Source organism: Dioscorea cayenensis, chromosome 11 (assembly GCF_009730915.1).
Source record: "Dioscorea cayenensis subsp. rotundata cultivar TDr96_F1 chromosome 11, TDr96_F1_v2_PseudoChromosome.rev07_lg8_w22 25.fasta, whole genome shotgun sequence".
Lineage (NCBI taxonomy): Eukaryota > Viridiplantae > Streptophyta > Magnoliopsida > Dioscoreales > Dioscoreaceae > Dioscorea > Dioscorea cayenensis.
The window spans coordinates 15,134,212-15,150,296 of record NC_052481.1 but is presented as its reverse complement, the minus strand read 5'-3'; the positions used below and the strand labels follow the sequence as shown (position 1 = coordinate 15,150,296).

At 42.8% G+C, this 16,085-nt stretch overlaps 1 non-coding gene across 1 annotated transcript; it reads left to right on the top strand.

The window, feature by feature from the left end:
- The first annotated feature begins 15,605 nt into the window (after nt 1–15,605).
- On the top strand, nt 15,606–15,712 carry LOC120272762. The gene has a single exon (XR_005540299.1). It is a non-coding gene; the product is annotated as a small nucleolar RNA R71 (small nucleolar RNA).
- Nucleotides 15,713–16,085: the final 373 nt, after the last annotated feature.

Here is a 16,085-nt window from a genome sequence, read left to right as displayed (position 1 = left end):
ATATTGTTCCGCCAAGGAAAATCATTTCAAGTGCATAACCGTCTATTATTCTTTCTAATTAATACATGGTCCCAAATCTAAGGTCAACCATGCCTAACTCTATATATGTCCCGGAGGAGAAATTGAATAACCTTTCAACCTCGCACTCGTATAGAATTGCAATAAGTTCTAGGGATTCCAAGTGATAAATCCTCTTCCTATATGTAGACCTAACCCTTTGGTCCAGGCAGAAGATCCCTAGCCATAATTAAGCCCTAGATGCTAAAATCATTTCAACGCTTCACTCCATTGCACTCGTAACTAAGCCCCAGCGAAAGGTCATCCCTTAGCCCATTCACTCTACTATGACCACAAAGAGCTCGAGGAAATGGAGGTAGAATAAATCACACGAGAGGGGAAAGTGGACGCTCCGCTACCTCTCGACTCACCCTCTCAACCCTCTCCAATCTACCTTTGTCTAACTCTCGTGGTGTGTCACTCACTCATAAGGGTTACCAACAAGAACTCTCAATCCTAGTGTCACTCTAAGGGAGTATTCACTCAATCAAGCATAAAAGATTGGAACTCAATTTAAACATCAATTAATTGAAAGCAAAATAAAAAGGTTCAATAAAACGAATACATCCTAGGGTTCACAAATACCCAAGTACCCACTAGGGGTTTTGCTCTCCATGGAGCAAAATACAATAGATAATGATATCAAAAGCAAAGAGATGCAATCCATTAATGAAAACCCCCTTGTGGTCATGTTGAAGGTCTTGTGGATCGGTCGCTTCTTCTTCAAAGGTCCATTCGTCAAATCTAGGGCACACCTCGCCAGATCGGTGCAGACGAAAGCTACCCAAATAGCTCTCTTCTGAAAGAAACACGGTGTCAAAGGCCGTCAAACCTCTCCAAAGCCTTTCTAAAGCCTCTCCAAACCCTAGCCGCTGGCGTCTCCAAAGATGGGGAAAGCTGGAAGAAAAGATAGGGGAAAAGATGGAGAAATCGTGGCTGAATCGCGTCTTTTAAAGGGTTGGAATCGGGCATCCACACGGCTCTGTGGATGTTCCACATGCCCCTGTGGAATTTCCACAATGGCATCTGGAATTTCCACATAGCCATGTGGATTCTTTGAATTTTTGATTTTCTGTGGGTAGCGAACATTAACTGCTGCAGTAAATTGCTTCAGTGATTTGCTGCAGTAACTTGCTATAGTACTCTGCCAAAACCACTCTCGAATCCACTTTTCATCGAGGCAACATAAACGGGCACACATTTATGCCATAGATCACATCGCTTCTTCAATAAACAGGTTCATTGGTGAAGATCTTGCTATCAATGTACAAGTCGGGATACGCAAATATGACTGTCCTTGTGCCCTCCAAATTATTGAAATTGCTTGAATACATGGAGGTTGGCACAAATTCACGTATCTTTGAGCCCAACTTGTATCTTCGCGTTTGTTCCTTCCAATATTTCATCAAATCATGTATTCGCGATCTACTTTTTGCTTTTTTTCTTAAAACATAGCTTCACAACCCTACCTGTGCAAAAGAACACAAATACACATATAATAGTACTTAAACCTAATAAAAGTAATGCTCATTATAAGGAAAAAACACTTCGCATTCTTAACACACAAGTACTTATCAATGGTCTTGTGGAAGCTCTACCACAAATACACATATATTAGTACTTAAGCCTAGACTCTTCCAAAGGTCCCTTTGTCCATCCTAGGATACACCTCACCGGATCGGTGCCGATGAAAGCTCTACCACTAACCTTCTTCCAAAATGGAGTGTGATGTCAAAGCAGTAGAACCTCTCCAAATCCCTTGGCAATACCTCTCAAAACTCTAGCCCCAACCCTCTCTCAATTTTGGGAAAAGATGGAGAAAAGAATATTGAAATCAGGGCTGAAATCGGCTTTAAATAGGGCTGGAATCCGGTATACACACACCCCTGTGGATCCTCCACATGGGCCTGTGGAAATTCTGCGCGGGCGTGGATAATTTCCACATGCTCGTGTGGATTCTCTGAACTTTACTTTTTTGGCTGGCTATGAACAGTACCTGCAACTGTGAATTGCTTCAATGTTTGCTATAGTACTGGCCCGAAACACTCCCGAATCCATACTTTCATCGAAATACATTGTAGATCGCTTTGCTTCTTCAATAAAACAGCTTCATTGGTGAAGATCTTCCTATCGATTCACAAGCCGGGATACTCGAATGTGACTGCCCTTGTGCCACTCCAAACCATCATGCTAACTTGAATACAAGGAGGTTGGCACACATTCTTGCATCTTGAACCTGACTTATGTCTTCGCATTTGAACCTTCTCAAGATTTCCTCCAAATAGTACATTCACGATCTACATTGGCTTCTTTCTATACCATTCAGCTTCACAACCCTATATGCATGAAAGTAACATAAATGCATACATATTAGCGCTAAAACCTGATAAAAGTAATGCTCATCATAAGGAAAGAACATTTCATATTCTTATCACTCAAGCACTTATCAACTAGCATCCTTTTGTTTTGTTATGCTTGTAGATAAATAAGTCCCTTGTACTTAGAACATTGAGGAGTATACTTCGGGTTTACTTGAGTGCGTTTACACACACTCACACGATGTCGGGTTTGTTGTCCTTTTTTATTCAAGTTTTTAGCTAAAGAATTGATTTTTCGTATTTAGTGTTGAAAGTTCCCATTCTTGTACAATGCTCTCTTTGCATGCTTTAGTGAACCTAAGGCCAAGCACTTTCAATTTTTCCTTCTTCTAGGCTTTAATGTTTTATTTTTGCATGAGGACAAGCAAAAGCTTAAGTGTGGGGGAGTTTGATAAGTGCTTGTGTGTTAAGAATGCGAAGTCTTCTTTTTTTATGATGAGCATTATTTTTATACGGTTTAAGCGCTAATATATGTGTATTTTTGTTTTTTTGCACATGTAGGGTTCTGAACCTAAGTATTAAGAAAAGAAGCCAAAAGTAGATCCTGAACACACTATTTGGTAGAATCTTGGAAGGAACAAATGCGAAGACATAAGTGGGGCTCTAAGATACATGAATGTGTGCCAATCTCCATGTATTCAAATCATTACAATGTGTTGGAGGGGCACGAAGGTAGTCACATTTGCATATCCTGACTTGTGCATTGATAGCAAGATCTTCACCAATGAAGCCTTTGATTGAAGAAGAGTTGTGATCTACGGCATAAATGTGTGCCCGTTTATGTTGCCTTGATGAAAAGTGTGGAATTGGGAGTGTTTTGGCAGAGTACTTTAGCAAATCATTTTAGCAATACACTGTAGCAGTTATTGTCCACAGCTTGCCGAAAATCAGGTTTCCAGAGAATCGACAAGGGCGTGTGGAAATTCCCCACGCCCGAGTGGAAATTCCACAGGCCTGTGCAAAAAATCCACAAGGGCTTGGAAGAAGGTTATTGGTGGAGTTTTCATTGGCTTCGATCCAGAGAGGTGTATCCTAGGCCGGACAAAGGGAACTTTAGGGAAGATGAGGCTACTCCACAAGACCATCGACACGACTACCGAGGTAGTTTTCCTGTGGATTACTTGTTTTTACTTTCTATTTCATTATTGATTCTATCTTGCTACATGGAGAGTTAAATGCCCTAGTGGGTGCTTGGATTTTGTAAATCTAAAGATGTTTATGTTTCATTGACCTTTTATTATGCTTTTCCTTAATTGATATCTCTAATTGAGTTCTAATCTTGAATGCTTGTTGAATGATTTCTCCCTTAGAGAGACACTAGGATTGAGAGACCATCTTGGTAACCTTTGTGGATAGGTGACACACCATGAGGGTTAGACAAACCAAGGTTGGAGAGAGTCGAGAGGGTGAGTCCGGAGGTAGCGGAGCATCCCTTTCCCTTCCAATGTTATTTATTCTATCTCCACGTTCCAAGAGTGCTTTACGGTTATAGTAGAGTGAAGGGCTAAGGGATGAAACACTCAGCTGGGGCTTAGTTACGCGAGCAACAAAGTGAAGCGTTGAAGTGACTTTAGCACTTGGAGCTTAATTGTGACTAGGAATCTTTCGCCTGGACCAAAAGGTTAGATCTACACATAGGAATAGGGTTTATCACGTAGAATCCCTAGAGCATCTTGCAACTTTAGACAGTATAAGGTGTTAAAACTGTTTGATTTCTCCGCCGGAGCAGTATAGAGTTAGTCACAGTTGACATTAGGTTTCGGACCGTGTATTCAAGGATGTCCACGACTTATTAAGCATTAATTAGGATACATAATAATTGGTCTTGCGCTTGAAACATTGGTTCTAGGGTGAGCAGTGTCTGAGTATCGCACTTCTATCGATTGCCTTTCCTCTTACTTATTTGTGCCTTTTATTCTTATTTCTTTTATTTCTGTTTATATTACATTTCATCAACATAATCATTGTTAATCTTTATTTGGTTAAGTAGCAATCTTAGTATTTTTATTCCCTACTCTCTGGGGATACGATACCCTACTTACCTGGGATTTGTTACTTCGACAAACCCATGCACTTGCGGGTAATACACAAGGGGCATTATCAGTATCATAGTATGAGTGTCACTCAGTTTTCCGTTAGACTTTGTTTGTATAACAAGGCCTATACCGATACTAAGGAGTATGATTAGCTACCGACCGAATATTCGGGCAGTTTGACTCCTCAGCATGCTTACCGTTCATTATGTGGCCAGGGTCAGTTTGAGCTAGGGGTCTCCAAGGCTACGTGCCTCTCTCGTCTGTCTTACCATTATATCAACACCATTTGGAGCAAATCAGTGAATGGACATGGTGATAGCACTAGAGTCCACAGTCGACAGGAGTTACTATATTTGTATTCTATGGTACGGACATGTCCAAATATGCATATAAACCGCAAGTGCACGGGTGTCGAAGTAATAATTACCCGGTGAGTTGGGTAGTAGAATCCACAGGGAATGGAAGTATTAGTAATAACCACTTCTCAATTATCTAGTTAGAATCAATGAATATGATGGAGTGAACTTAATTGCAAGCAAAGTAAACAACTATGCATGAAATAAAGTAGATTAGTCTCAATCACTAAAGATGAGGTACTCGGGCAATGATCCCCCTAAGATCTTCTATGAAGCTCAAGATTCACTAAATGCTCTAGAATTGAGTCTAATGAGTTGAGGTATTCTAATGATAACCAATCCTTATCTCCAAGCAAAAGGGACTAGTCCCCTACAAGGTCCCGGTGGAGAAATTAAACAATCTTAACACCTCACACACCATATGACCGCAAAACGCTCTAAGGAAACCCAAGAGTAAAACCGATTCCAAAATTTAGATCCAATCCTAAGTCCTGGCAAAAGATCCTAACCCCCTACAAGGTCCCGGCTGAGAAATTGAGCAATCTCTTGCCTCACACAAAATATGGTTGCAAAGAGAAAAAGGAATACGGAGATAGGAAACACTCAATCAAAGGGGAAAGGGGACACTCCTCTATTCCAAGGCTCACCCTCTCAACCCTCTTTAATCTTGGCAATCTAACTTTAATAGAGACCTCTCACATCAAAGTATTAAATCAAGCAATGTAAATCAACCACAAGGATTAACAACACTAGCAAGCAATTAAATCACAAGATTAAAACTCAAAACAACTCGGATTAACTAGAAGCATTGAGAGAATCAATACAAAGTATAGATCTTAGGGTTCACATACCCAAATACCTACTAGGGTTTAGCCATCGATGGGCCTAGTTAGAAAACTGATAAGTGCTTCTGTGATATGAATGCGAAGCATTCTTTCCTTATGTTAAGCATTACTTTTCTTGGGTTTTTACATTAATATGTGTGTTTTTATGTTACTTTTATGCAGGTAGGGTTATGAAACCAATAATGATGAAAAGAAGCCAATGTGGATCACAATGCACCGATTTTGGAGGAAATATTGCTAAGGTTCAAAAGTGAAGATATAAGAGATGCTAGAGGGTGTGCCAAGCTCCCCGTATTTGAGTTTGCACAACTATTTGTAGGGGCACAAGGGCAGTCACACTCAAGCATTCCGACTTATGCACATAGAACAAGATCTTCATCAACTTATCCGTCATTAACGAAGCAAAGCGATCCACGGTATAAACGTGTGCCCGTTTATGTTACCTCGATGAAAAGTGGATTCGGGAGTATTTTTGGCATAGTACTGTAGTAGGTACTGAGCAAATCAATGTAGCAGTTACTGTTTACAGCCGGTCGAAAATGACAGTTTCAGAGAATCCATACAGGCGTGTGGAAATTACCCATGCCCATGTGGAAATTCCGCACGGGCACGTGAAGCATCCACGCCCGTGTAGTCGCCCGATTACAGCCCTATTTAAAGCCGAATCAGCCCCGATTTTTGAATTCTTTTCTCCATCTTTTCCCCAACTTGAGAGAGGGCTTCGGCTAGGGTTTTGAGGGGTATTGGCCAAGGTTTTGGAGAGGTTCTACGGCTCCGACATCGTCATTCGTTAGGAAGAAGGTTTGTAGGGGAGCTTCCGTCGAGGCGTATCCTATACCGGACGAGGGAATCGTTGGACGACGAGTAGAGGACTTTGCACAAGACCATCGACACGACTATCGAGGGGGTTTCTTTATGGATTCATTGCTTTTACATTCTATTTATTTGATTGTACTTAGCTCCATGGAGAGCTAAACCCCTAGTGGGTACTCGGATATTGTGAACCCTATGTTGTATTTGTTTCTTTGAACCTCTTTATTATGCTTTCAATAAATTGATGTTTATTGTGAGTTCCAACCTTGAATGCTTGATTGTATAAAGATTTTCCCTAGAGTGACACTAGGGTTGATAGTTCTTGTTGATAACCTTGTGAGTGAGTGACACACCACGAGCATTAGACAAAGCTAGGTTGGAGAGGGTTGAGAGGGTGAGTCGAGAGGTACAACAGCGTCCCCTTTCTCCTCCGGCATGATAGATTCTACCTCCGTTCCTCGAGTTATTTGCGGCCATAATAGAGTGAATGGTCCAAGGGATGAACTTCCGTTGTGGCTTAGTTGCGCGTGCAACGGAGTGAAGCGTTGAGGTGATCTGAGTATCTAGGGCTCAATTGTGGTTAGGGACCTTCCACCTGGACCAAAGGGTTAGGTCTATATTAAGGAAGAGATTAATCACTTCGAATCCCTGGAGCTCATTGCAACTCTATGTGAGTGCGGGGTGTTGAGATTGTTCGATTTCTCCTCCCGGACATGTATAGAGTTAGGCATAGTTGACCTTAGATTTGGGACTATGTAATTAAGGATTTCCATGACTCACCATTGCATTGATTAGGAAGCATAATAGAGGGTTCTTGCACCTGAAACAATTATTCTAGGCAGAGCATTTTTCGGGTACCCCATCTTTATCGATTGCCTTATCCCCTTCTTTACATTTGCTCTCTTACTTGTTGCTTTTATTGTTGAGAATTCAATCATTATCCCACTCATCATCATTGATCTTTTACATAGCTAAGAACCGAATTACGTATTTTTATTCCCTACTCCCTGTGGATTCGATACCCGCTCACCCGGGATTATTACTTCGACAAACCCGTGCACTTGAGGGATATACGCAAGGGGATATTGTCAAAAACAATAATGGATACGATGAAAAGGTTCATCTCCGAAGCTAGGTCGCCAATGGCTCCCCAATGCTATGACGTCAAAGAAACCTATCAAAGTTGGTGAAGAACTCCCTCTCAATCGGCGAAGACCTTCTCCTCAAACCCTAGCCGCCTTTCTCTTCAAGTCTATGCTCAAAGTTTAGCAAAAAGTCCCTTTAGAATCGGCCAATCGGTGTATTTATAGCTTCAGATCGTGCCTGTCACGTGCTTCGACGTGCGTGTGTGGATTTTCAATGCACCCGCGTGGACTGCAGGAATTTTCATGCGGGCATGCGGAATTTCCACGCAGGTGTGTGAATAGTCGTTTATGCTACAATACTTGACAAGGTCCCCTTGCGTAATAGCCCGCAAGTGCACGAGTTTATCAAAGTAATAATCCAGGATGAGCGGATATCGAATCCATAGGGAGTAGGTTGTAAAAACACTTAATTCGCTTCTTAGCTATGTGAAAGATCAATAGTGATAAGTGTGACAATGATTCAATTCTCAAAAGTAAAAGCAACAAGTAAGAGAGCATGAGTAAAGGAGGAGGTAAGGCAATCGATAAAGATGGGGTACTCTGATAATGGTCCGCCTAGGATAATTGTTTCAAGTGCAAGAACCCTCTATTATGCTTCCTAATCAATGCAATGGTGAGTCGTGGAAATCCTTAATTACATAGTCCCAATTTTAAGGTCAACTGTGCCTAACTCTATACATGTCCTGGAGGAGAGATTAGATAACCTCTTAACCTCGCACTCGCATAGAGTTGTAATCAGCTCTAGGGATTCCAAGTGATAAATCTCTTCCTAATTGTAGACCTAACGTTTTGGTCCAGGTGGAATGTCCCTAACCACAATTAAGCCCTAGATACTAAGATCACCTCAACGCTTCACTCCGTTGTACGTGCAACTAAGCCTCAGCAGAGTGTCATCCCTTAGACCATTCGCTCTATTATGGCCATAAAGAACTCAAGGAACGGAGGTAGAATCTATCACGTCAGAGGGGAAAATGGACGCTCTTGTACCTCTCGACTCACCATCTCAAACCTCTCCAACCTAGCTTTGTCTAACGCTCGTGGTGTGTCACTCACTCACAAAGTTACCAACGAGAACTCTTAACCCTAGTGTCACTCTAGGGGAAATGTTCATACAATCAAGCATTCGAGGTTGGAACTCATAATAAACATCAATAAATTGATAGTATAATAAAGAGATTCAGTGAAACAAATGCATTCTAGGGTTCACAGATACAAAAGTACCCACTAGGGGTTCAGCTCTCCATGGAGCTAAGTACAATCAAAGAAATAGAATGTAAAAGCAATGAATCCATAGAGAAACCCCCTCGATGGTCTTGTCGATGGTCTTGTGGAGAGTCCTCTACTCGTCCTCCAAGGATTCCCTCGTCCGGTATAGGATACGCCTCGACGGAAGCTCCCCTACCAACCTTCTTCCTAAGGAATGATGATGTTGGAGCCGTAGAACCTCTCCAAAACCCAAGCCAATACCCCTCAAAACTGTAGGCGAAGCCCTCTCTCAAGTTGGGGAAAAGATGGAGAAAAGAATGCTGAAATCGGGGTTGAATCGGCTTTAAATAGGGCTGGAATCGGGCGACCACACGAGCCTGTGGATTTTTCACACGCCCATGTGGAATTTCCACATGGCTATGTATAATTTCCACACGCCCGTGTGGATTCTCTGAATTCCTGTTTTCTCGGGCGACTGTGAACAATACTATTATAGTACTGTGCTACAGTGTTCTGTTACAGTATCCGACCTGAATAGCTTCCCGAATCCATGCTTTCATCGGGGTAAAGGAAATGGGCACACGTTCACGACGTGGATCACTTGCTTCTTTAATGACAGACAAATTGGTGGAGATCTTGTTCTATGTGCATAAGTCGGAATGCTTGAGTGTGACTGCCCTTGTGCCCCTCCAAATGGTTGTGCTAACTCAAATACGAGGAGGTTGGCACACATTCTACTATCTCACACCCGACCTATGTTTTCGCGTTTGAACGTTAGAAAGATTTCCTCCAAAATCGGTGCATTATGATCCACATTGGCTTCTTTCCTTAATACTCAGCCTCACAACCCTACCTGCACAATAGTAACATAAAAACACACATATTAGTGTAAAACCCTGAGAAGAGTAATGCTAAACATAAGGAAAGAATGCTTCGCATTAATATCACAGAAGCACTTATCAAACTCCACCACACTTAAGCTTTTGCTTGTCTTCAAGCAAAAATTAAACATTCTGTGCATAGATGAAGGAAATATTGGAAGTGCTTGGCCTTAGGTTCTTCCAAAGTGTACAGAGAGAGCATTCTAAAATTAAGGGAAATTTCAACATTAAATACAAAAAATCAAAGCTCTAGCTCAAAACTTGAATAAAAAAGGACAACAAACCCGAAATCGTGTACGTGTGTGAACTCACTCAAAACAACCCAAGGTATACTCCTCAAAGTTCTAAGTACAAGGGACTTATTTATCTACAAAAGTGAAAACTATTTCAAAGATGGTAGTAGCTTCACACATCCTCTAAGGTAGCCCTTTCCAAAGCGGCCGCTAAGGTGGCTTTCACACTTTCGAGGTGGTAGCTCTTTCTACCAGAGTGGTAGCTTTCACTCATCCTATGAGAGAGCTCTTTCTCTCATTAGGGCATATCTAGTATCTGACTTATGAGAGTAGCTTCATACTTCATAGGTGGTAGCTCTTTCCACCCAACAAGCACAACTAAACAATAAAACTATTTTGTACTTTCTTTTCATTTTCCTTTTTTTTTTTTTAAGAATTTAACACAAGACACAACTATAACTAGTCCCTTTAACATCGAACATGAGTTTCCAATAGAGTTTAAAGAGTGAGTAGTGCACTGAGTGTAAATCGGGTAAAAATTCCTAGAAATTCAAATAAAACTAGAGCATGAAGATATTCAATGTTAAAAATTCTCCTAAAATCAAGAATACAATCATTGCAACTAAGGTAAACCGCCATTGGCTATGTGAGCATATATATCAATCAAGAACAATAAAAAGGATGTGTGCACTATGAAACTCCCCCCACACTTAAGTTGTACATTGTCCCCAATGTATATATTCAAGCTCACTCAAAAGAAAATATATATTAATGAAGAATATATGTGGGAGAAGTAATCAAAACAATACTCCCCTGAATCCTAGTGTCGCGTTTGATGGAGCTAAGTCCTTGGGAGTAATTTTCTGACGGGTTGTGAAGCTCACACGGCCAAGTGCCGAAGCACATTGGCCGTGCCCACGACAAAGTCTTAATTCACAAGACGACAAGACCATCTGCACGCATACACGAGGGGGTTCAGTGAAGCTTAATAAAGACAAAATCAACCCGAGTATATAAGATAAAACAAGGAATACAACTCGAGATGCAAAATGAAAATAAACTCAGAAGGAGAATCCTTTCTGAGTGAACAAGTCTAAAAATAAAGTACATAAAGGTAAAAGAAAGTCAAGTCAAGTATCGGTGTCGCCCTCAGGCTCCGGTGCTGCTCCTGGTGAAGACGCACATGGTGGATCCAGTGGTGCGAGAATAGGTGATGGGGATGCTAGAGGTGTCGAGGGAGCCTGAGGAGTCCTCGGACGCAAGACAAATGATGAGGCGACGTCTCGCTTTAAGATCTGCTGTAATACACCGAAACGTGCCATGAACTCTGTGTAATGAGTGACCTGCGTAACACTAATCTCGGCAATCTCTGCTCAAGCCTCAGCCATCTCTGGCCGTATCACTCCCATCGCATCTCGAGCCTCTCAAAGCGATTATGGGCTCGAGATAGTGAAAACATACGCACGGGGGGTGCATCATCTGCCGCCAGAGGTGCCTCGGTCTCCATCGGTGCTGGCCGAGGCTCAGGGGCAGGCTTGGAAGCCTCAGCATGATCACCCTCATCCTCAGCTATCTCTTGAGCTGGTAGTACTAAAGTATAAACCCAGGTCTGAACTCTGTGGACCATGCCCATCAATCTCAGTGTCTCTAACCTAAGGGGGGTAGGTATACTCGTCTTCTCAGCCCCACAAATCGAAGCCAAGAGACCCATGCTCAACACTTAGCTCGTAATGTAGGGGTCTGAGAAGATCACTCCCAGTCTCGCATAATGCCCCTGATGTCTGAAGTACTCTGCCATGATGTGTCCTAAGTGAATCGGTACGCGCTACAACATCGAGTACAAGTATAGAATCTCCTGCTGTCTCAGAACACTAGTGCAATCACCATGTTCATTCACCAACCTACTCACGATGGCATGTAAATATCTTTATGCAGGTTGGGAAAGGCACGTAGCCTTGAACACCCCCAGCTCGTACTGACCCTGACAACATAGTACTCTGTAAGCTCTCTACGGGGTCAAGGCTCCAGGGTAATCAGTCGGTAACTGAGTGTACTCCTCAGTGTCTGTGAATGCCTCCTCATACAAGCCAAGCAGAACTGAAAACTGAGTGACGCTCAAGCTATGGTTGTGTCCAAGTGCTCTAAACTGAATGGTGTCCAAACTGTCGAAGTTCGCATAAGATCTATCAAACTCGAATGATGATAGCACCTCCAGTGCCAATTCTCGGATGGCTGGCTCTCTAATTATCAATAACTTCCTCCAACCACCTGTTGAAATGAGATGCTCGACCTCGTCAATGAGCTCATCTCCCTATTGTAGATCTCTCAGTATACTGGTGTCCACAAATCGAGTCTGTCCTAACCGGAGTCTCGACAGGCGCTCATAGCGAACCTGATGCTCTGGGATCATGAAACTCATGCCATTAGGCTCAGGGGATGACTCACGCGGCCTCTTATGAGCTTGCTTCTTTGATCGAGGTGCCATAATCTGCAAAATTTGAAACGAAATCAATTAAACAAGTTGATAAACTAACGCTGCAGAAATTCACATGGTCGTGTGGAATTTCCACACGCCCGTGTTGATCCACGGGGCGTGAAAGCAGCACGGCCGCCCCTTAAAACTCCAAAAATACACCGTGAAATTACCTCTTCTTCGTTCTAAAACACAACTAATCTTTCTAATTGGATAAACGAAGCATTTTTCTCTAAAATCATCGATGGAAACCATGAATTTACGAAGAAAATCATAAATAGGGCTTACCGACGAAATGGGAGGAGAAAATCAGGAACCGGCCAGAAAACCTTGTAAATATCCCACCAAATTAGCGCTATAAAGTTGGGAAATTATGTGAGAGTGTTTTTAGATAACTGGAAGACGTGAAGAAGGAGAGAAACTATTCTTCTTTAAAAAGAAATCGCGCCCCTTGGCGTTCTGTGCATCTACACGGGTGTGCAGAAATTACCCACGCCCGTATGCCTCATGACGAGAGAGCCACAGGGGTGTACGCACGCCCCTGTGCGCTCTCGGGAAAACACTCCTTCCACTATGACTGCTCTCGCACGGCTGTGCAGAAAATACCCACGCCCATGCGCCCAACCCACAAGGGCAGCCGCACGCCCCTGTGGCTTCCCTGAACATCCGAGAAAATTGCCAAGTGTTCTACATGCCCAACTCATATGGGTAGCCACACTCCCCTGTGTTTTCTCGGGATGGAGAGAACGCCTCTGCAGCATTTCGCACTGGCGTGTGGAAATTACACACGCCCATGTATGGTTCATAAGGTCGCCCACAGGGGCGAGTCCACGCCCCTGTGTGCTCTCGGGATAATCTGCCCAACTCTGCAGGAATTCACATGCCCATGCGGAAATTACCCACGGGCGTGTGGCAGTCAAATGGTCGTTCACAGGGGCAGCCGCACGCCCCTGTGCCTTCTCTGGATGAGCTCGTAATACAACTCCACGAGCATGTGGAAATTCCACACGCCCGTGTGTTTTCACTGGATGCCTTAGAAAAACCTGCAGGCTCTGCAGAAAATCTCTGAACATGTTTACAAACTCAGAGCCTGCCCTATTATGCAAATTTTACCAGTGAAAAACATGAAATAGAACTCAAATGACAAAACTTCGCCAATTCAACATGAAAACATACGATGACTCTAAAAACCCACAGTGAAATCACAGAACAAGCATCTAAAAATCAAGACACTCCACAATTTATTCATGCAAAACACTACATTATTCAACTAAGAAAAATAGTAAACACTTGGGTTGCCTCCCAAGAAGTGCTTCTTTAACGTCACTAAGCTTGACGTACCTTGTCTTACCTCACGTTGGTTCATGAATGAAGGTTTCCCTCTTACCCATGGCTTGAAAACATGATGTACAAAGTTTCTTGAGGGTAGAAGGTAAATTATCGGGCTTTGGACCACCTAACAATGATTCATCCAACTTCTTCAGTTCACGTACGTCTCCAACAGACTTGGAGTGTTTCTGGTGGCATCTCCTAGCCCTCTTCATTTTTTGAAGCACCTTCTTCAAGATTCCTGGGGTAGATGGTATTTCTTCCATCGCACCAGGCATCATTACTTCTTCATAATCCTACTCTTGGTCGAACAAACCTTCATACGGATCCGGATTGAACATTTCTTGCATGTATTCATCAACAATCACATCAGTAGTGTCTAGAAAGTATAAAGTATCATCAAAATCAACCCAAAAACGGTCTCCCAAGTATAAAAGGCACATCCACATCCTCATCGACGTCTAGCACTACAAAGTCAACCGAAAAAATGTACTTGTCCATCTTGACAAGCACATCTTCAATGATGCCTCTCGGATGTCACACTGTTTGGTCTGCTAGTTGCAAAGTCATCCGAGTTGGCCTAGGCTCGCCCAAGCCTAGCTTTTGAAAGAAGGTGTATGGCATAACATTGATACTGGCCCCTGAGTCCGCCAATGCCATTTCTTCACCTAGATTGCCAATATTACACAGAAGGATGAAGCTTCCCGGGTCCTTCTTCTTGTTCGGCATGTTGTTTTGCAAGACCACCGAGCATGAAGCATCTAAAATCACTGAAGCATTTTTCTCCAATTTCCTCTTGTTAGTCAACAAGTCTTTCAAGAACTTCATATACTTAGGTATTTGGGCTAATGCCTCAACAAAAAGGAATATTGATGTGGAGTTGCTTGAACAAACTCAGGAACTTCATGTACTGTTCATCCCCTTGGTCATTCTTTAATCTAGAGGGATAAGGGATTCTTGGTTTGAAAGGTGGGGGTGCCACCTCTTTCTCTTTGCTTGTTCACTCTTCCAACTTTATAACCTCAGGTGCGTGTTCTTCTGGCTTCTCACTCGAAAGCCTACCTTCAACATCACGACCACTTCTCAAAGTGATCGCCTTCACATGCTCTCTAGGGTTGGTCTCTGTATTGCTCGGCAAGCTTCCATGTGGCCTTTCAGAAAGAGACTTCACAATTTGCCGCACCTGATTTTCAAGGTTATGCAAAAAGACGGTGTGGTTGCGAAGTGTAGCCTCGACTGATTCAAACCTTCTATTTGCAGATTGCACAAATCTAGTCAAGTGCTTCTCTAAGTCACTCATTCGGGTTTCCAAACCTGATACTTTGTTTTCCACCTGAGGGGCTTGTTGTTGTTGTTGGAAACCCGGTGGCCCCATGGCCTTTTGTAGACCTTGATTACTCCATGAGAAATTGGGATGATTCTTCCAACCCGAATTGTAGGTATTGCTATATGGGTTTCCTTGAGGTCTCATGCCATTACCTACAAAATCAATGTTCTCCACTGAAGAAACATCACCGATAGAGATCGGGCAAATAGAGGGAGCATGTCCTCCACCACACCCGTTGCAATTAGTTACAGCCGCCACTCTATTTGAAGTTAGAAGATCTAACTTCTTACTCAAATTTTTTACTTGAGCCACCAATGAAGTTACCGCATCTATTTCATGGAGACCGGCCACATTTTTCTTATCCCTAGTATTCCATTGGTTGCTGTTTAGCCCCATTTCTTCAATTAACTGACGAGCCTCATCTGGGGTCTTGCTACCTAAGGTACCTCCTGCTACTGCATCCAAGAGTTGTCTTGTACTCGGATTCAAACCGTTGTAAAAGGTCTGAACAATCATCAACTCCGGAAATCTGTGTTGCGGGCACTTTCTCAGGAGTTCCTTGAACCTTTCCCATGTCTCGAATAGAGACTCCAATTCCAACTCAACAAAGGATGAGATCTCATTCCTAAGCTTTGCTTATTTTCCGGGAGGGAAATAACGGGCAAAAACCGCTTCTACCATCTCCTCCCATGTAGTAATTGATGCTCTAGGTAATGAGTGTAGCCACTGCTTCGCTCTCCCATTTAGGAAAAATGGGAAGGCTCTCAACTTGATGGTATCATCTGTCACTCCGTTTATCTTCAGCATATCACACACCTCAAGAAAACTCTATATATGACGGTTTGGATCCTCATCGGCCAAACCGTTGAACTGTGTGGATTGCTGCAACATGTGGATGAATGCCGGCTTCAACTCAAAGTTCTGAGCTGTAATCGGGGGATGCACAATACTCGATTCTATCCCCAACACTGAAGGTCTAGCATAATCGGATAATGTTCCCTGTTGC